At 34.5% G+C, this 21319-nt stretch overlaps 1 non-coding gene and 1 pseudogene across 1 annotated transcript; both read right to left on the reverse strand.

Annotated features, from left to right (window-relative positions):
- Window positions 1–7948: 7948 nt before the first annotated feature.
- Window positions 7949–16601, reverse strand: LOC132364424 (GTP-binding protein Di-Ras3-like; annotated as a pseudogene).
- A 3858-nt stretch (window positions 16602–20459) lies between these two features.
- TRNAG-ACC (transfer RNA glycine (anticodon ACC)) lies at window positions 20460–20532 on the reverse strand. The gene has a single exon. It is a non-coding gene; the product is annotated as a tRNA-Gly (tRNA).
- Window positions 20533–21319: the final 787 nt, after the last annotated feature.

Raw genomic sequence — 21319 nt, forward strand, 5'->3', positions numbered from 1 at the left:
GAAACTCATGTAGTGTAAAAACTTTGGGAAAGGAAGTACAGTTGCTTCTTCTTCTTGAATAATCTTTAAAACTTTAAAATACCTTAAGTTATCATAAAACTTTAGCTTCAGTGACTTGCTGCCCATAGTCCCATCCACCTATGGGAATCTGCATGCATCTCTTATTAGTTTCTCCTGGTGTATTACTGTCACCAGCTATTCTGTCTGAGAAGTGGGTTGGTCCTTCTATGTTCAGGGAACCACAAAACACTATATTCTCATCCATTCTCCCTAAATGGGAGACTCATTGATACAAATAATAGTTTTAATCATAAAATAGTTAAGTTATGAATTAACTAATTTATTAAAAGAATTTTTTTGAGATAAATGACTTCAAATAATTGACACATCCCCATTCAACAGCTGAGTACGATTTAGAAAAATTTCTTAAATCCCCTCCCCTCATATTATACTCTTCCTTCTTTTGCTGGAGCTGTAAGACTAGGAACTGTGTTTCCTAGACTCCCTTGCCTACAGAGCCACTTCATTTCTGTTACATCAATGAGATGAAATCATGTGAGATCTTGAAGTTAGAAGAGAGATAAAAGAAATATTCTTCTTCTGCCAGCATCATCAGACAGATGGATGAGCTTGGGAATTTCTGCAATGGTTTCTAAGCATTCCCTTCTGATTCATCTACCTGAATATGGCAGGAAGTTGTACACATCAGTAGTGGAATCCTGAAATTCCTTACCTGAATGAGAGGAACACCTTTCTCATTCTCTGAAAGCTATAGTTAAAGCTGAGAGTTAGTGGCTTCCATGTTTGACTTTGCTCCTCCAGCCTGTTCAATAATTTTAAAGCACAACATTCCTATGCTAAATCTCACACTAATTAAAAAGAAAGGAATTCTATAATGGTCTCTGTGTTCCTCATGAAACCTTAACTATGTATCTGGTATCTGGTACCATGTCCATGATCAAAAATAATTGTATCTGGTACCATGTTCATGGTAAAAAATTATTTATAATCTACTTGGGGAGACATTATTTATACACACAAACTGCAGAAAAAAATAAAATAATCCTGAACAAATGCTGATATGATAAGTGTGCCAAATTTATACTAATAACATTAGGGAACATGGCAGTAAGCTACAGTTCACATTCCAGATAGTCATTTAATAGGGTTGCTCATTATAGGGAACCATCATTAGGGAAACATTCCTGAGGAAGTCAGACTTGAAGAAATGCTGAATGAGGCTAAACAGAGAAAAAGACATTGTACAGAGTAGAGGTAGCTTCTTCTACATGTGAGCAATGCAAAATAAATGAACAAAAATTCGATTAGTTGTAATAGAAATTTCACTTTAGAGTTTAGTGAGAGATATAACTGAACACACAAAATAATACCAGATTTTGAAAAAATATACAAACCTCATAATGTAATTTATATTTAATGTTATCGCGTTAAGTTTCTGAAGTGCCATTTCTGCACTGTGATGTGGTACCATCACTGCAAGAAGAGTCTCCTATAATTACACTAAATCACTGGAATGTGGAAATTATATTTTATTAAGTTATATAGCTTATATCTTTCTCTGGTATTTTTAATTTCCACCATTTTGTTGACCACCTTTCCTCCAATTATTCTTTGTATGTTATCTACTACTAAGGATAGCTACAGCACCTTTTTTGAAAAGCATTTTTCAATTACCCAGAGAAAATTATGGTAGAATAAATCAGGATCATGAATTCTACCTTTATTAATACCTGCCATAATTAACACCAACTAAAGTGTTAAAACGAACAAACCAAATCGTCACACTTGCATCAACAGCATGAGTGAGACACAGCTCTCAGCAAAAATTCCTCCTTTTCAAACAATATTGATTTGTGTGTTGGAAGACAGCTTGGTTTTCATCCAAGTGTTATTTTTACAGTGTTAGTTTACTTCTTAAAGTACAGCAGACTAAAGAATGTAGCAGTGGGGCTTCCAACCTAGATTATCAACTCTAACTTCCCTTTGACTCCAATTTCTCTCTTAGCTATCTGTACTTCATGGGGAATGACCACTCAGGTCCTTTGTTTATATCTCTTGTCACAGTTGGAAACCTTTCTCTTTTTTAGTGGACTCTCCCCACTGATATCACACCACTGATTTTCCCACCAGTCATTCACTGCTCTAACACTTGTGTACCAGATGGTTTAAATGGCTAAGCATGTATTTGCTGAGTGAACATAAGGAAAGCTGTCACTTGGCTTATTTCTCTTTTATCACTAACATTCTGCTATTAATGATTAGACAAGGCTATGCTTGACGGAAATAAAAAGTCCTGAACCTTTTGTGCTTTCTAATATAAGGTAATTAACTTTTTGTTCCTGTTTTTTGGAAAGACTTTTTAAAGAAATCAGTAATTTGGTAATAGTGACATCTTTGCATTCTCTTTTTAAAATTTTTTATTAAGCTAATAATACTCAGGTTTCTTTTGTTCATCAGGTTTACCTGTCTCTCTCCCTCCCTCCTTCCATCCTTCCTTCCTTTCTTCCTTCCCTCCTTCCTTCTTTCCTTCCTTCCTTCCTTCTTTCCTTCCTTCCTTCCTTTTTTCCCTTTCCTGACTTTGTGCATAATAATTATACAATTTTAGTGATCGTTATCACCACAAAATATTTTGGTAATTTCCTAGTTATCTTGCATATAATTGGTGAAGGGAAATTTCTCTTTAGCTTGTCAATAAAAAATGTGCCAGGACGCTTGTCAGAACTGAAAAAGTAAGGAGCAAATGTGATTTTCAAAAATGTCCCCTGAGTAGATGGATTATTGCTTTCTACAACCAAACCTCCTACATTTAAGTTCCAACCACAATGCTGTAGAGGCTCCATTAAAAGCCAGAGATAATATACATACTTCTTCACGATCAAATTTCTTCACCAGTAAATTTACATGTTCTCTAAATGACTGCACTTCTGTTTCTCAGACCTGCTATTATTAAAATAGTTTATGTTTGATGTGTTTTCCTATGTATCTTATACTCTTTTCAGATCATTTAGTTCAGAGAATTAGTTTATTTTTTTAATGTTCTAGCTCCTCATTAGAGTGGTCAACCAGAAAAAGTATTTACATTTAACCTGTAAGAATATCAACAAAAAGACAAGAAAACAAAATGTTATATTACAGGAGCTTATTGATAGCATACTAAGGTAGCTGAAGTATCAGTGTTGTAGCAGAAAAAGTGTTTAAGTGAAATATGAGTACAATGTGAACAGGCAATAATTTTTCCTAAAAAACATATTTTCTTGGGATATTATGTGCTGAATGGAAATAAAATGTTGTTTTCATGAACAGTTGGAAAAGAAAATACAAATTAAGTGTTCCCTTAAAACTTTACTCTGAATTATCATCTCATTATTTTTTAAATGACATCTATTTAAATTCTTTGAAGTGAAAATTTATTTAAAATTATTTTTCCTTTCTTTAGTGCATTGACACTTAAGGAAGGGTTGTGTCCAAAGATAGTAGTGTGCCTTTTTTTTCAGTGCTTTCTCCCAACTCTGCCTTGTAATACTGGAACTAATAAAAACTTCCCAAAGGTTCTCTCTCAGGCTTTCATTTAGTGAACTGCCTTCTCTTGGCTAGTTCAGCCTCTGCCTTACCTTTGTCAGCTCCATCTCTAAGGAAGGTACTCTTTCCAATTTCCGGGTCCGTTTTCCCCTGGGGTAGTACTCTTCTCTAATTTTAAACTACTGAGTTGGTTCTGTTGACATTTTCCCACAACTCATTCTTGTCAGTTATCAATAACTTTGGATAAATCTTTTGTTTACTGTGTTTGTTGTTAAATTTGGTTGTTATTGAGGATGACATTTTAAAGTTATTATAATCTTAACTATAAATCAAATGTTTTTAACCCTCCTAAAGTTTGTGACTATATCAGTTTTTAATTCTACATCGTATGTATAAGTTATCAAACACATGTAAACAATTTGGTAAATGTGTGTGCAATTTAATAGCTTGTTAGTTATAATTGACTTATTTTATTTAAGGTGTATGCTCCTGCTTAAGATTGTAAAGAAGAATACTAAAGAAAATAAAAATTGTTTATGACATATTCTAAGATAAATACACAATATTATAAATGCTGCACTTATAAAATTAAACCGATAAGAAACATATCTATCTTGCATACATTTAAACCACTAAAGAGGAGATGATCATATCAGTAATTGTTAAAAATCATTCAGGATTAATAATTTGAGAGTGGAGATACTGTCATTCAGCATACAACAATTTTTATTTTTTATTTGTCTGATTCATCTTGGCTTTTATTGCTTTTACTCATGTCTTCCTGCTTTTTATTTGTGCCCAGTGCTCATTGCCTTGAATTTATTTTCCATCATAATGCTGTTAGTTGACATAACCAGTGTGATTAGGAAATATAGTTATATTACTTCAGTTGCTGTTTTTTTCTTCCAGTTTTATGAAGATGCAATTGGCATACAGCACTGTATATGTTTAAAGTATACAGCATAATGATTTGACTTACATACATCAGGAAATGGTTATCACAGTAAGTCTAGTGAATATTCAGCATCTCATATAGACACAAAATTAAAGAAAAAGAAATAAAACAAGCTTTCCTTGTGATGAGAACACATAGAATTTACTCTCCGAACTTTCATATATAACATACAGCAATGTTATCATATTGTACATTACATCCCTAGTATTTATTTATCTCACAACTGGAAGTTTGTACCTTTTGACTGCCTTCATTCAAGTCCCCTCTCCCACCCTCATCTCTGATAACCACAAATCTGATCACTTTTTCTCTGTTTGTTTGTTTATTTTTAAAATACAATTGACCTACAATGCTATGTTAGCTCTTGTTATACATTACTGTGATTCAATATTTCTATACATTTCGAAACGATCACCACAATAAGTCTACTTATGATACCAAAGATATTACATAGTTATTGACTATATTCCCCAGGCTGTACTATTCAAAACCATGACATTTATTTTGCACCTGGAAGTTTGTACTTCTTAAATTCCTTTACCTATTTCCTTCCACCCCATGCCCACTTCCCCTCTGGCAACCATCTGTTTGTTCTCTGTTTGTATAACTCTGTTTCTGTTTTATTATGTTTGTTAATTTCTTATGTTTTTTTAGATTCCACATATAAGTGAAGTCATATGGTATTTGTTTTTCTCTGTCTGACTAATTTCATTTAGCATGATACCCTCTAGGTACATCATTTTGCTGCAAGTGGCAAGATTTCATTCTTTTTATGGCTGGTTAATATTCATTGCATATATATATATATATATATATATATATATATATATATATATACCACATCTTCTTTATGCATTCATCTATTGATGGCCATTTAGATTGCTTCCATATTTTGGCTATTGTAAATGATGCTACAAAGAACATATGGGTGCATATATCTTTTCTAATTAGTGTTTTTGTTTTCTTTGTATAAATGCCCAGGAATGAAATTGCTGGATCATATGATAGTTCAACCTCTAATTTTTTGAGGAATCTTCCTACTGTTTTCCATAGTGCCTGTACCAATGTACATTCCTGCCAACACTGCAAGAGGGTTCCCTTTTCTCTACATCCTCCCTCACACTTGTTGTTTGTTGTCTTTTTGATAATGGGCATTGTGACAGGTGTGAGATGATATTTCATTGTGGTTTTGTTTGCATTTCCCTGATGATTAGTGATGCTGAGCATCATTTCATGTGCCTGTTGGTAATCTGAATATCTTCTTTGGAAAAAAGTCTATTCAGATTCTCTGTCCTTTTTTTAATTTGGTGGTGTTTTTGATGCTGAGTTGCTTGCGTTCTTTGTATATTTTGACTATCAACCCACTATCAAAAATATCCTTTGCAAATATCTTCTCCCATTCAGTAGGTGGTCTTTTGGTTTTGTAGATAGTTTCCTTCACTGTGCAAAAACATTTTAGTTTGATGCAGTCCCATTTTTTGCTTTTGTTTCCCTTGCCTGAGAAGACATATCCAAAAAATATGTTACTAAGACCGATGTCAAAGAGCTTACTCCCTTCACCTAGAAGTCTTATGGTTCCAGGTTTTACATTTAAGTCTTTAATCCATTTTCAATTTATTTTTGTGTATGATGTGAAAGAGTAATCCAGTTTGATTATTTTGCATGTAGCTGTCCAGTTTTCCCAACATCATATATTGGCTGTCTTTTGGGGCTGTCTTTTCCCCATTGTATATTTTGGCCTCTTCTGTCATAGATTAATAGTCATGTAAGTGTGCATTCATTTCTGAGCTCTATATTCCGTTCCATTGGTCTGTGTTTCTGTTTTTGTGCGAGTAGCATAGTTTTGTCTTTTAACCTTCCTACTAGCTTTGTGCATGGATGATTTCCTGCCTTTACTATATGTTTGCCTTTATTGATGAGCTTTTTCCTTTTATAATCTTCATTTTCTAGTTGTGGCCTTTTCTTTTTTGCTTAGAGAAGTTCCTCTAATGTTTCTTATAAAGCTGGTTTTGTGGTGCTGAACTCTTTTAGCTTTGGCTTGTATGTAAAGCTTTTGATCTCTCCATTGAATCTGAACAAGAGCCATGCTGGGTAGAGTATTCTTGTTTGTAGGTGTTTCCTTTTCATCACTTTAGATATATTGTGCTACTCCCTTCTGGCCTGCAGGGTTTCTTCTGAAAAGTCAGCTGATAGCCTTATGGGAGTTCCTTTGTATATAACATGTCTCTTTTCCCTTGCTGCTTTTAATATTCTCTCTTTATCTTTAATTTTTGCCATTTTAATTACAATGTGTCTTGGTGTGCTTCTCTTTAGGTTGATCCAATTTGGGACACTCTGTTTCTTGGACCTATATGTCTGTTTCCTTTCCCACATTAGGGAAGTTTTCAGCTATTATGTCTTTAAATATGTTCTTTGCCCCTTTCTGTTTCTCTTTTCTTTCTGGGACCCTAAAATGCAAATATTAGTACACTTGATGTTGTTTTAAAGGTCTCTTAACCTTTCCTCATTTCTTCTTCTTCTTTTTTTTTGTTCAGTTTCAGTGATTTCCACTACTCTGTTTTCCAGTTTGCTGATCCGTTCCTCTGTATCATCTAGTCTACTGTTGATTCCTTCTAGTGTATTTTTAAAATTTTGGTTATTGTATTCTTCATCTCTGTTTGATTCATCTTTATATTTTTAAATTCTTTGTTAAAAACTGTTAACTTCTCACTCTATTCATCCACTCTCCTCCCATGAATTTTGAGCATCTTTAGGATGATTACCTTGAATCCTTTCTTAGGTAGGTTGCTTATGTCCACTTCACTTAGTTTTTCTTTTGGAGTTTTATCTTGTTTCTTCATTTGAAACATATTTCTTTGTTGCCTCACTTTGTCTAATTTGCTGTTTTTATTTCTATGTATTTGGTAGGTTGGTTATATTTCCCAACCTTGGAGAAATGACCTTTTGTAGGAGATGTCCTGTGCATTCCAGCAGTCCACTCCCCTCTGATCACTGGAGCTACATGCTCTAGGGATGCCCCTATGTAGGCTGTGTGCATTCTTCCGTTGAGGTGGGCTGACTGTGGGTGGCCTGGTAGATGTGGCTAGACCCTATTCAGGTTGATTGTCAGGCTCTTGTGCAGAGGCTGCTGGCCACTGGTGGGTGGGGTTGGGTCATGAGACAGATGACTAAGGAGTCCCAGGGGGTCCTGGGGCTAATGCTAGCCCAATGGTGGATGGAGTCAGGTTCTGGGGTGAGTGATTGTGGGGCTAGGGGTCTTGGATCTAGTTTTGGCCTGCTGTGTGTAGGCTCATTCCTGACATGGCTGGGTGTAGTGTCTGGGCCATCCCCAAGGTGATGCTGACCCACTGGTGGGCGGGGCTGGATCCCATGGCAGCTGGCTAAGGGGGTTCAAGGTGTCTCATGGCTGGTGTTGTCCTGCTGGTGGTAGCAGCCGGGGTACAGGTGGTCTGGCTACAGGGCCCTAGGAGTTCCAGGGCTCATGTCAGCCCACTGGTGCATGGGGTCAGTTCTGACGAGGCTGGCTGTGGGTCCCAGTATCACAAAGCTGGTGTCTGCCTGCTGGTAGGTGGGGCCAGATCCTGGGGAAGCTGGCTGAGAGCCCCAAGGACTCCCAGCGCTAGTATTGGTCTGCTGATGGTCAGGGCTGGTTCTCTGGGGGTCCCAGAGCTGTTGCCAGCTGCTGGTGGGTGGTACCTATAACAATTTTAAAATATTATTATTCATTACTTTAAGAACATTAGTTTATAACTAAAAAATATTAGCTATAATAACTAATATTTTCTGAGTACTTAATTAGAGTCTGGTGTTAAGTGTTTTATATAAGTTTTCAAATTTTTGCTTATAAAAATGTTCATGAGATGGAAAATTAATGTTTATTTTACAGATGAGTAAGTTGAGGTTTAGAGAGTTCACCTAGGAAAGGGCTTGTAATGATAACTACTACAATACACTGGGTTTTTTACTTCCATCAAATAGAAAATAGTGTACTCCCAAAACAGGTAAGGCTGAAAGTTCTAGGAATTTTGTTTGATAATTAAAGCCACATTTAACAGACACTATACTCTTATTTACCAACTGTAGGTAATGTTATGCACAATTTCCTATAATGGCTAAAGAATAAATATGTCTACAGTCAAAAGAAGCATTATTATAATACAAAAAAATGTCAACAGTATAGTATTTCTAAGAGACAAAACAATTTCCTTTGGATTATTTCTGATTTTCCAAGGTAAATCAGTGGGATTCAGTCAATTAGTTTAAGAGTTTAACTTATTTAAAAAGGAAACACAAAATCTTGTCAGTGTAAACTTCTTTGAAAGCTATAGATCCTTCATAGAGGTTTGAAGACACTGAATTCTCCTGGGGGCTTAGAATAAGAGAGAACAACTGAAGGGATGGTAGGACATTGGCAGAGAAGTTGTGGTCTGTGAAATTACCTAGTGCACTACTTTGCTTAGTTCTGGCCATATTCAAGACTGTGTGATGAAAATAAGATTAGGACCCTGCATTTATCTTCTCTTCCTCTTTAGAGTGTAACCATCACATAAACAGTTTCCAACTTCTGTTGGCTGTATGTTAGGAAAGATTTTTTTTTTTTTTCCTGAATATTGTCCTCAATATGACAGAACAGACTGGTTCAAAGCAAAGTTTTGATGAAATGTTTTCTCAGGAAAATCTGTTTCTGCTGCTAGGAGACTGCCACCTACAACCATCTGTGGTTTTGTGTTCCCTGCCAAACTTTTCTGTTGTCTTTATGTAGATACCGCCTTTGTCGTTTTTGTGGTATCCAAACATGGCAAGCCCTTCTATCAGCTGCATTCTTTTGTTAAAAGTGTTTTACTGTCCTACTAAATATTATAAGGCACATTCACACACATATAAATACATTACATACTTTAATATATTAGTCACTATAACACTGTAGCTAACTTATCCAAATAGAAGCATAAAAGTGTCTCAAGGGTTCTTATCCCCAACATTGGCAACAGTGATTTATATAAGCATTACGGATCATAAAAGAAATTAAGAAGCATAAACAAGAGATTGATAAACTATACAATTGGTCCAAATATAGTTCTAATGGAACAAAATACATAACATAGCAGATAAGAAATACTGGAAATGATAATTACTAAGTTTCCAGGACTGAAGAAAGACATGTGTTCTTCAGTAACAAGCACATGCTGATTTCCAAGCAAGATAAATAAAAATAAATTCTCATCTTGATGCACTGTAGTGAAAAGACAGTACATTTAGAAAAGTGACAAAAACCATTAGCCACGGGAAGGGAGTAAAGATTACTTAAAAAAAAAAAAAATTACTGTTTTCAGATATAATAAGGTAGCTCATATCAAACTAATACTTCTACTCAGAACAGCTAAAGAGCTAGATTTATTGTTGTTATTATTATTATTTTTGTCACAACAGCAAGAAGAACCCTCTTTGAGGTATTGTAGGGTAACAAAATCAGAGAGAACTTAAGAGACCAAAATATAAAGAAAATTAAATGAGATGAGCCTTACATTTTTCTGCTGATTTTTTCTTTTTTGAGGTTGCTGATTATTGGTGTAGACCACACTGTCTAAATTTAAAAAACAATCTAAATTTAAGGCAGTTACAAAGGCTTGGGGAGACATAAATTGAAATTTAGAACTATCAAGATAGCCAAGACCAAGATCCTAGAGGAAAGAGAGCTGCAGGCCAACAGATCCATCACTCAGAACACAATTTTCCTGAGGCATTTGTCATCTCCAAGACTGTGTCTGTTTGTGTGTGTGTGTTTGGGAGGGCGAGGGGCAGTGCTAAAAGAAATCCAGAATAAAGAAACAGTTGTAAATTAAGAAGAGAGAGAGAAGGATAGGGAGAGAGAGCTTGTTTTTTGTTTGTTTTTGTTTTGTTTTTTCTTGGCAAGAAGACAACAATTAGCTAGGTATAATGAGCCTTAAGAAAAATATATAGCTTTCAGGTAAGATTGTGAAGAACTATAATTTAAAAGTGCTGGATTGAGGTAATATACCCATTCTCTATCAGCCTTCCAAAAGAAACATAAATACTCTGTAGAGAACGTTAACAGTTTGGAGTTACTATTATTATTTTTTTCTTACATATGCTTGCTGCAATAGCCAGCTATTGCTATCACAAGATTGTGTAATAAAGCACACTAAAATTTACTGCTTGAAATAATCACTTATTCTTATATTCATAGGTTCCAATGTTTATACTTTTGTCTTCTATAGGCTTGGTTCAGCTGGGCCTGACTCCTGATCACTGTTGGGATCAAGTCTGATCCACATTCTTTTGTGGCTAGTGGCCCTTTTAGGGTGCATTCATAATAATGGTAGAAGCAAAAGATGGTGAATTACATGCAAAATGACTTTAAACTTGTACTTGTGCCATATCCACTAATGTTTCTCAGCCAAATTAGTAACATGATTAATTCCAATTTCAATGTCAGAGAAATATGCTCTGCCTCTAGTGGGAGGAACTAAAAGCCATTTATATATGCTGAAAAATAATGTAATTTACCAATTCTTACACTTATTTAATACTTTAAAGCATGCAGGAAAACAGAACCATATGTTAGAAAACCAAAAAACACATTTAAGTGATCCAAAATATAGAGTTAACAGATATTGACAAAATATAATTATGATTAATATTTTGAGAAAATAAAAAAGAGAAAAAGATGAAGAATATCACAGGGATATCCCAGCACTGACAAAAAAACACTGAAATTAGCATTCAAGTAGTATTAATAGCATACTGTACAAAGCAAAAGGTAAGACAAGTGAATATGCTGTATTCAAACAGAAGTAAAAAGAAAAAGAAAAAGGTACAAATAGAAGCATGGAAGGGACATGTGGGACATGGTCTAACTTATATTTAATTAGCACACAGAAAACAAACAAACAAAATATGAGAAGGTATGGAAGTAAAATTTAAAGACATAATAACTGCAAAGTTTCAAAAAATGATGAAAGATATAAAGCCACAAATACAGGAATATCAACCATCTCTAAGCAAAATAAATACAAAGAAAATAAATCATAGGCACATCACAGTAACATTGAAATTTAAAGGCAAAGAGAAAGCTTACAATAAGTCAGAGCTTATTCCACTTCTGTTTAGGGTTTATAAAACTTGAAAGGGTGATGCTCCCACCATAATAAAAGAAAAATATGAATAAAGTAAATCATAATTTTTCTTGAATCCATCAGAGTTGCAGGGCAATTAAGTAGACTGAAATCTAAGGAATGACAAGCCCTTCTATAAGAAACAGGACACAAGCAGTTATTCACCTGTAGCAAAACATAGAGGGAAGAGGTACTGGGTGCTATAAAAATGGGTCAAAATAATCCAGTTAAAATTTTTATAAATTGCTATAGGCCAAGTGTAGGCTAGAATAAGTGTATGGAAGGACTTGGAACCAGAGATACAGTCATCCATCTTCTGTGTGAACTTCCATGTGATGCACAAAAGAACTGGAGAACAGGGTGTAGATTAGGGAGGTTTTCCAAGGTAGTGCAATCCTAAAGAAAGAAATCAACTTTTTTTTTTAACATCTTTATTGGAGTATAATTGCTTTACAATGGTGTGTTAGTTTCTACTTTATAACAAAGTGAATCAGCTATACATATACATATATCCTCATATCTCCTCCCTCTTGTGTCTCCCTCCCACCCTCCCTATCCCACCTCTCTAGGTGGTCACAAAGCACAGAATCAACTTTTACTACAGGAATTACACAGAGCCACACACAAACCCTTATCCATTATGAATTAAAAGCTTTATGCCACTGGAGAAGGGTGAGAAATACTGTCACTACCAGAGCCAGGATGAAGACAAACTGTAGCTAGAAAAGTTCCTGGAAAACAAACTTCTACTCATAGAAGTGAGATAAGAAAGAATACTGGACCAGAGATCCTATGTTAATAACATTCAAAGTCTCCTACCACTGAGGGAGGAGCAGGAAATACTTTCTCTTATAATAACTACCAAAGCTACAAAATTAGATGTTAGCTGCCAGTAGAAAAAAGAGATAGGACCACTGAGAATGGCCCTCTCCTGAGACCTGAGCACAAGTTTGAACCCAGTATATAGAGAAAACATGCCTTAGACAGGCTCATCAGTAGATCTAATTTACATTTACAGAAAAACCTACCCAACGACAGCAGAATACACATTTTCTTTAAGTGTGTATGATTCGCCCAGGTAGATCATATTCAATGTGAGAAACACATCTCAACAAATTTAAAAGACTTTAAATTATGCAGAGAATTGTCCTTGTCTACATGGAATTAAGCTAGAAAACAATACTAAAAAGATAATTTTGATAATCACAAATATTTGGAAATTAATTATACTTTCATATGACCTTTGGGTCAAATACAAAGTTAAAAATGAAATGTAAAAGTATTTTCAATTGAATGACAATGAAAAAAAATCAGTATTTGGGAGACACTTGTAAAAAGCAATAGATGCAGAAAAAGCCCTTGCAAGACTCAGCATTCATAGTCATTTAAAAAGGTGCAGCAAATTCAGAATTAAATGAAACTTTAATAAAATGAGGCATTTACAAACAATCAATCTCTACAGATAACATTATGTATGTATGATGAAAGACTAATTATTTGTCCCTAAATTAGGAACAAAGCCAGAATGTCCATTGTTAGTCCTCAAAATCAATAGCTTTATATCCTCACGAATACAATAAGGTAAACAAAGAAAAGAGATGTAGAGAATTAAAAAACAACAACAAAAAAAAGAGCTGCAATGGAAGAAAAATCTACATTTAAAATTTCCAATGAATATACAAAACTTTTTAAAATTAGTAAGTGAATTTAGCAATGTCAGAGAATATGTCAATACATAAAAGGTGATTTCATTTCACAATACTAATAATGAATAATTGGGAATTAAAATTGAAAATGTATCATTTATTGAGCACAAAAAATCATTTAAAAGCTAGGTATAAAGCTAACAAACATATGCAAGTTCTATATGCTAAAAAGTAAAAAAAGAAAACTGATGAGAGTAGTCAAGAAGATATAAATTAATGGAACTTAGAATTTTTAAAATGTCAATTATCTCCAAAGAGATTTACAAATTCAATACAATATTAAGCAAAACTCCAGCAAGATATTTTGTAGAAACCAGGTTAAGGTATTAGTTTAACTGTAAATTAATTCATGCAAATGAACTCAAAATAAATTATGTAAGAAACAAGTATTTTTATTATGGTACTTATCTTCCATTTACTTATCCTGAAAAAACCCATCTATGCTCATATACTACACTATACATGTAGATTTTAATATTTTTGTATATTTAATACATTTTAGGAGAATATAATATCCTTATACAGTTCCAAAAATCTATACTTATATCTTAATATTTTAAAATTGCATATTTTGTTTCTTGAATAAAATTTTTAGACATCAGTAAGACTTGATAATCAGATAATATCCTTGAAGCCTGTGCTTTAAGAGTGGCTAGCAAGTACAGTTGCTTTATTTTTGGAATTTTTTCTTGATAATTCATAAAGAAAATATGTTCAGTTAGAATGTGTGTAATACTGAAGTCCAGTGAGTAAAGGACAGTGAAATACATACATACAAAATATTCACTGTAAGCCAGTGAAAACCTGACCAAAAGAGCTAAATATTAGGTAATTCTTCTTGCTTGTTAGTGCATTAGATATTTCATAAAGTCCAGAGATGAAAGAGAAACATTTCATTTCCTCCATTGGGTTTATTGAAGATAAGTATCTTCCTTACTTACAGGGAAGTTTATGAAGCAGAAGAGTAAGGAATCAGTGGCCAGTATGCTTTGGCTGTATACTGCAACATTGTACCATCCTAACAGCCACTATTTAATAATATCATAGGCAATTCTGAAAGAGGGATTAGGAAGATCTATGAAACCAAAGCCATTCCTATTATTTAACATGAAAGCAGTATATCACCAATCTATGCTAACATTTATGTAAGAAAAAGTATATTTTAAAGGCAAGAGTTATGATTTTTGTATCTGTATTTGTAAAACTCAGTTGATCATTTAGGATAGAGCCTCTCAACTAGTCTGAGTCCTATGGGGAGCCTCTACACATCAGGATTGATTGAATGTACAGAGGTGTGTGGGAGTTCAAAATGCTTGCCATGTGATTTTAAAGATATATCTGAATGACATCTACAAAAGACTCTTTCAGAAAGTGTAGTGCTTATGGTGGAAAGCATAGAAACTGTTGGACTAAATAAATCCATTTCATGATAACATATTTAATGAGCTCTAGAAATATCACTTGCTTTACATGAAATTTGATGTCAGGTATGGTAGTGAATTGTTGTCTTGCTAATTTACAACTAATGATGAACTCTTGATCATATAAACATGATTTGCTGATGTATTTTTAATATGTCCACATTGATTTTTAAAAATTAATTAAGGACATATGTTATTTTTTTTTTTGTTCTCTCATAATATTCACATATTTGTTGAAAGTCCTAATTTGGCTCCTCAAAAAGGATGGTAGTCATCATCCAGCTGAAACTGAGGATTTAAGAATGGACTGAAAGACTCTTCGTGGCAAGTGACATATCACCTGTATTCTGTTGCCAAGGCAAGAAGATATACATATTAGTTTCAAAATGAGCCTTAGTCAGATGAGGATAGAGCCTTTCTTTATAAAAGATATTTGCTTATCAGTTGGTTCTAAACCTGGCAAAACAAAGCACTGTGGTCTTAGGGCAGGAATGTTTTATGCCATAATGATTATATGATTGTGACAAGCAACCCAAAAGATCGAGCTGTTAGTATTATGTGATTGCTGATACACATCAAGTTTTCTTAAATGTATTTAATATAAAAAGTGTATGTACTAAAAATATAATGTAATAGTAAAATACTAAAAGATAAATTAAGCCTTAAAAATATGTTTATATATAAGATGTAAAAGAAATAATAGCTATAATATCTTTATGGCATTTCTATGTGAATAGAAATAAATGTTCTCCTACAAAATAATGAAATAATTGAGAAATTAAATATACGACACATAAAGAGCAAAAAGTACAATATTAATTTTTATCAAAAATCGTAAGGTGAAGAATGTTTTAAAGACTAAAAAATATTTTAAAAATTATTTTAAAGACGTGAAACCTAAAACTCAGAAGAGAACATAGAGCCCTTTTTGACATAAACTGTAGCAATATTTTTTTTGGCTCTGTTTCCTAAGACAAGAGAAAAAAAACCAAAAATAAACAAATGAGAGCTAATTAAACTTAAAAGCATTTGCATAGCAGAGGAAACCATTGACAAAATGAAAAGACAACCTACTGAATGGGAGAAAATATTTGCAAATGATACGACCAATAAGGGATTAATATCCAAAACATATAAACAGCTCATGTAACTCGATATCTAAAAAACAAACAACCCAGCTCACATGATAATGTACTTACCACGCAGATTCTTATTGGTCTTAGGCATCTGGGATTTCATCTGGGAAGACTGGAGGCAGGTGGCAAGCTTCTTCTTGTGGTTCAAAAGCATATGGAACAGCTCCTGCAAACTGATATCAGTTTTGGCAAATGTCTTCACGAAGGTGCAATTTTATTCCATTGCACAAACAGCACCATCCCTCAGTGCCAGCTCCTTGTGGTTCTCATGGCACATTTTACTTACCAGCATGATAGGGTACTTATGCAGGTTGTTGCCTTTGGTCTCACACATCAGCTTATAGGCAGGCTCCAGCTCCTCCAGGGTTTGCTTCTTGGTTCACATATTTGTTGAGTAAAGAGTAAACCAGGATGAGTAAATCAGGAAGAAGATGTGGCCCCTGGCAATGGCAAGGTGCTGCAGGGCACCCAGTGGTGTCAGTGATGTGCAGGGTGTCCAGACTCTGGTTGCAGCTCAACACTTGGTGGTAGGTATCTTCAATAGTTAGCAGGTGTGCATCACAGAAAGGGCCAGTACACCTGCCTCTGCACCAATGTGTTCTTGCCCAGGCCAGCCAGACTTGAGCGTCACTGTGAGGTAATCTTTGGTCCTCTTCTGAGGCATGAAGGCAGATATGATAATCAGGGTGGGCAGAGGCCAGAGCCATTGCATCAAATGTTTCTTAAAGCCAGAGCAGGCAGGAGTTGCCCATTTTTGGGGACTGACAAGGAGACCTGTGCACAACTCTCCGGCACTTAGCCATCACTAAGGGAAGCCTCGTGAAGAAAGAATACTACCAGACAAAATTCTAACAGTTCCTGGATCACACACATCCTGCAGCATTTTCTCTTTCCTCCATCATCAGCAATTAATTTCTTTCTGTCTGTGCTTCAAAAATGTGTGCACAGAAAACTACATTTAATACGATTTGTCTTATTGTAGAATGGGTTTTACTTCATTAGTTAACAAATAGTTTATGTCAGTTACTGTTTCAGGTGCTAAGAATACAAATTATAAACAAAATAGACACAGAGCCCTGCTCTCTCTTAGAACTTATATTCCAATGTTATGAGCTACAAAATTTTTTTAAAAATTACAGAAATCTATGTATTGTACCATCAGATGCTATGAGAAAGATGAAGCTATCTTGATAATGGCAATTTGGGGACAGATCTAAATCTCCCTTAGATGTGCAAACCTCCTCTTTTTCTTTACTTCTGTTGAAAAGTTTGAGAAGCACTTCTATGTGACACTTAATGGAACAAAGAGTTCTGTTGCATTTTACTACTTTGATGGATTAGTTTCCTATATAAGTCACTCCATCATTAAGGAGTAACTTACTCCATATCATTTTCTAAGTTTTATATTCAAAATCATCTAATTTATAGTTCAAACAGTTTGAAGTAATTGTTTTATACATAAATATCCAAATAAATTCACATGCATTGCCTAGTATTATGAGAATGACAAGATTTATAGAAGGTGAGACATAGTTAACTTTAGATGGTACAAGGTTTATATATTTTTTAAAAAGGTCAAGGAGACTTCTAATATTAGTAACGTTTTATAACCAAACATTTTCTGTTAGAAAAAAAAAAAAACCTAAAAGCGACAAGAAAAATGAAATCAAAACAAAGCAAAAATCCATGTAAAATCCATTTGTAATAAACTCTAGAGCAGACAAAAAGATCTGAAGTGTTAGTAGTGCTATACCACTCAAATCAAATGGAGGCAATCTTCTCTAGCTTCTTAAGAGTGTTGGCTGCTCAGCCAACAACTCAGCCTTCCTAGAATTGGCTTCTGCCAAAGGGAGTTGCCTTACCCAAGTTTTTAATTCACTTTATGGCAGTTCAACTTTTCTGTCTGCCAAATCCTGCTACTCTGACATCTTTACAGATCTTATTCCCCAAAGCACTTTATAATATATTTCCTGCATACAAATCTATGTATTTCAGAGTGTGCTACCCAGGGAACAAAACTAAGACAGTTGGAACAAAAGGTAGCCCTATGATGCAGGTTTTAAAAATGAGATTCAGGAACTTCACTGTAAGTTTCCTACTTGGTAATGGTGTAGATCCTCACCACTGATGAATGGTCGAATCCTGATAGCCTATGGCAAGCTATAGTGGTACAATTGCTATACTTTAGCTGGGAGTGACCTGAGACAGGATACTGATGAAAGGAAATGCTGTGGAAGGTACAATATCTCGGGCATTTGAGAGGTTTATGGGAAGAAATAACGGCTGTGAAATTGGATGACTATTGCTGAAGGTTATTAAATCATTGACAAAGGAAAATATAAGGCTGAGGGAGATTTAATACCTATTTTAAGTAAAATATAAAAACCAGAGGATTTCCTTGGTATCATATAAAGAATCATTCATCTCCATCAGGAAGAAGTCTGTTCATGCTGATGATCAGGATTAAGATTTAAGTTTTTTGAAGAAAAGCTCCAGAGAAAGTTGAATGATCAACCTCAGCAAATGTGCTACGTTGATTGGGGAGGAATGGGACACTGAAATTTAGGATTGGTTTCTTCGAAGTCTATGAGAAAAAAATTGTTCAGTGTTGTTCACCTAGCTTCTGGCAGTCTGCTAGAAATCTTTGGCATTCCTTAGTTTGTAGAAGCACGACTCCAATTTCTACCTTCTTCTTCATATGTAATTCCCGTTGTATGCATGCCTATTTCCAAATTTCTCTTTTTTATAAGAATACCAGTTATATACCAGTTATATTGGATTAGAGGGCCACCCTTCTCCTATATGACCTTATTTTAGCGTAACTAATTATTTGTGCAACAACCCATTTTAAATGAGGTCACATTCTGAGGTACGTGGGGTGAAGAATTCAACATATGCACTTTGGGGGGACATAATTCAACCCATAACACCTACTATCTGACTGTATACACTGTGGGAGGACCTGAAGAACCATTTTGAATGTGATAAGAGAGATATTGTAGAACAGGGCTTCCCTTATTCAATGGAGATAATAGGTTCCCAACATAATAAAGATCAAGCTGGAGCACTTAACCATTAGAATCAAGGTAGACACAAATATTGTACTGAATTTCAAAGTCAGAGTGTCAGCCAAGGTGCGCTAACTCTGAGAGCTTTGTAGATAATTAATATATCTCATAATTTTTAGGAACAATATTGATGAATAGTCAACAAGTCCATTGCTTTATTTATTTAACTAATCAAGGAAAGAGTATCAGAAGGCTGTGGGCAACATCCGCAATTCAATAGTTCACAATCCTTGGCCTAGTTTTAGGACAAGAAAATTTTCAGACTTGTTATTCTTTGAAAGGGATGCCCATTCTCCATGAAGAAAGACCTTATAGCACCATAGCAGATTTATATGCTTCCTCGAAGCACACTAGAGACATTTATTCCAATAGCCATACATTGGGAAAGGGATAATACACAGATATTTTAGGATAATTTTACACATGGTTAAAATTGACATCAAGACTCAGGTGTGTAAATTGTCCCATTGGCTGCTCTGGGAGCACATAGAGTTCTAGTCAAGATTCAGTTTATAAAACACAAATCTACCCAGTGATCACTTCCCTTGCCCAGAAAACACAATTAGAATGGATATACTTAGTAGTTGGCAGAACACACACGTTTGTTCCTAATCTTGTAAGAAAAGAAAACAATCTACAGAGAAGGCCAAATAGAGGACTTTGAAAACTTTCCTCACCCCCATCCCCACCCAAGGTAATACATCAAAAACAATGCCATATACAAAGAATGAAATAATGCCATTTGCAGCAACATGGATGGACCTACAGATTGCCATACTGAGTGAAGAAAGTCCAACAGAGAAAGAAAAATATCATATGATATCACTTATACGTAGAATCTAAAAAGAAATGACACAAATGAACTTATTTACAAAACAGAAACAGACTCACAGACTTAAAGAATGAACTTATGGATACACAATTATAAGTTAAATGTTTTTATGTTCTCACTGTGTAAATATTATTCCACTACCTTTTGGCTTCCATTTGTTGCTGTTGTTTTAGTTGTTATTGCCACACATTCTCTTACTGTAGTGATAATTTTTCTAATTATGTCTTTCCCTCTGATTGATTTCAAAATCTTTTCTGTCTCAAATGAGCTTTAGTTTCAGAAGACTCAGAAAACAGGGATATACGATGATTATTTATTTGATTCTGCCTTTGATATGATATTTTCCTTGGATCAGTAGAGTCATATCTTTTTTTATCAGTTCTGGAAAATCCATAACTGTTTTTTCTTTAGTTTTTCTTACCATTTTCTCACCATTTTTCCCTTTGGGCCCCCAGTCAGATATTTGATGAAACTTCTAATTTTTTCTTTATTTTTAACTTCTCTTTTTCGTTTTTGATATTCTCATATCTTTATGCTGCTTTATGAATGAATTTTTCATATATTTCTTCCAGATCATTAATTCTCTTTTCAGCGTTTTCACCCATACATCAACTTTTTTTTTTTTTTTTTTTTTTGGCTGTGTCACGTGGCCTGTGGGATCTTTGTTCCCTGACCAGGGATCGAACCTGTGTCTTCTGCAGTGGTAGTGCAGAGTTCCAACCATTGGACCACCAGGGAAGTCCCTGCATCCATCAACTTTTTCAACAGCTATATAATACACTTCTAGAAATTTGTTTGATTTTTCAAGTCTGACTCTTCATTGGAGACCGTTTACCAACTTAGATTTGTAATTTCATTCATTATTTTTAAAAACATTTTATAAATAACAATTCTACTTTATGCAACTGACACCTACAGCATACATCTACTGTCTTTGGAGTTTAGATTTCTTGTAACTGCTTCTTTGTCTCTTATTCATAGTGGCTTGATTTCACTAAAGTCTGTTGGTATTTGGCAAATTATAGGTGGTAGATTGCATTTTTATACCAATTCTTTCCCTGTGTTTAAGTTATTTTTCATGTGATCACAGTGCCTTTTATATGACACAGAATGTGTATCCTTATATCTTTGTTATAAAGCTTGGCCATTTGTCTTACTTTGTCCAGTTGCCTGTGGGTGAAGTGACAGAGTATTAGTTCTGAGCTATGTCTTTAAAGATCATCTTATGTTTCTATTTGTTTCTTACATGTTAACATTACCATGATAAGAACATTCCTCCTATATTGTACTGATTCCAGAGAGTGAGAGTCACACAGAACAAGGATGCCCCAACTTATTATCAGAACTGATGCTCATGGCAAAGCCATGCTTGTGAACATGTAGACCCAAATTCTGAAGTAGAGATTTGTCAGTTGTTCTACTTTCCAGTAAGCATAATAATAAAAGTCTATTGTTATGCTGAGATTTGGATTGCCTTTGCTTGCATCATTAGTAACTGATACTCATGATACCCAAAATAATGTCT

This window comes from Balaenoptera ricei, chromosome 4 (genome assembly GCF_028023285.1).
Source record: "Balaenoptera ricei isolate mBalRic1 chromosome 4, mBalRic1.hap2, whole genome shotgun sequence".
In the NCBI taxonomy this organism is placed as follows: Eukaryota; Metazoa; Chordata; class Mammalia; order Artiodactyla; family Balaenopteridae; genus Balaenoptera; species Balaenoptera ricei.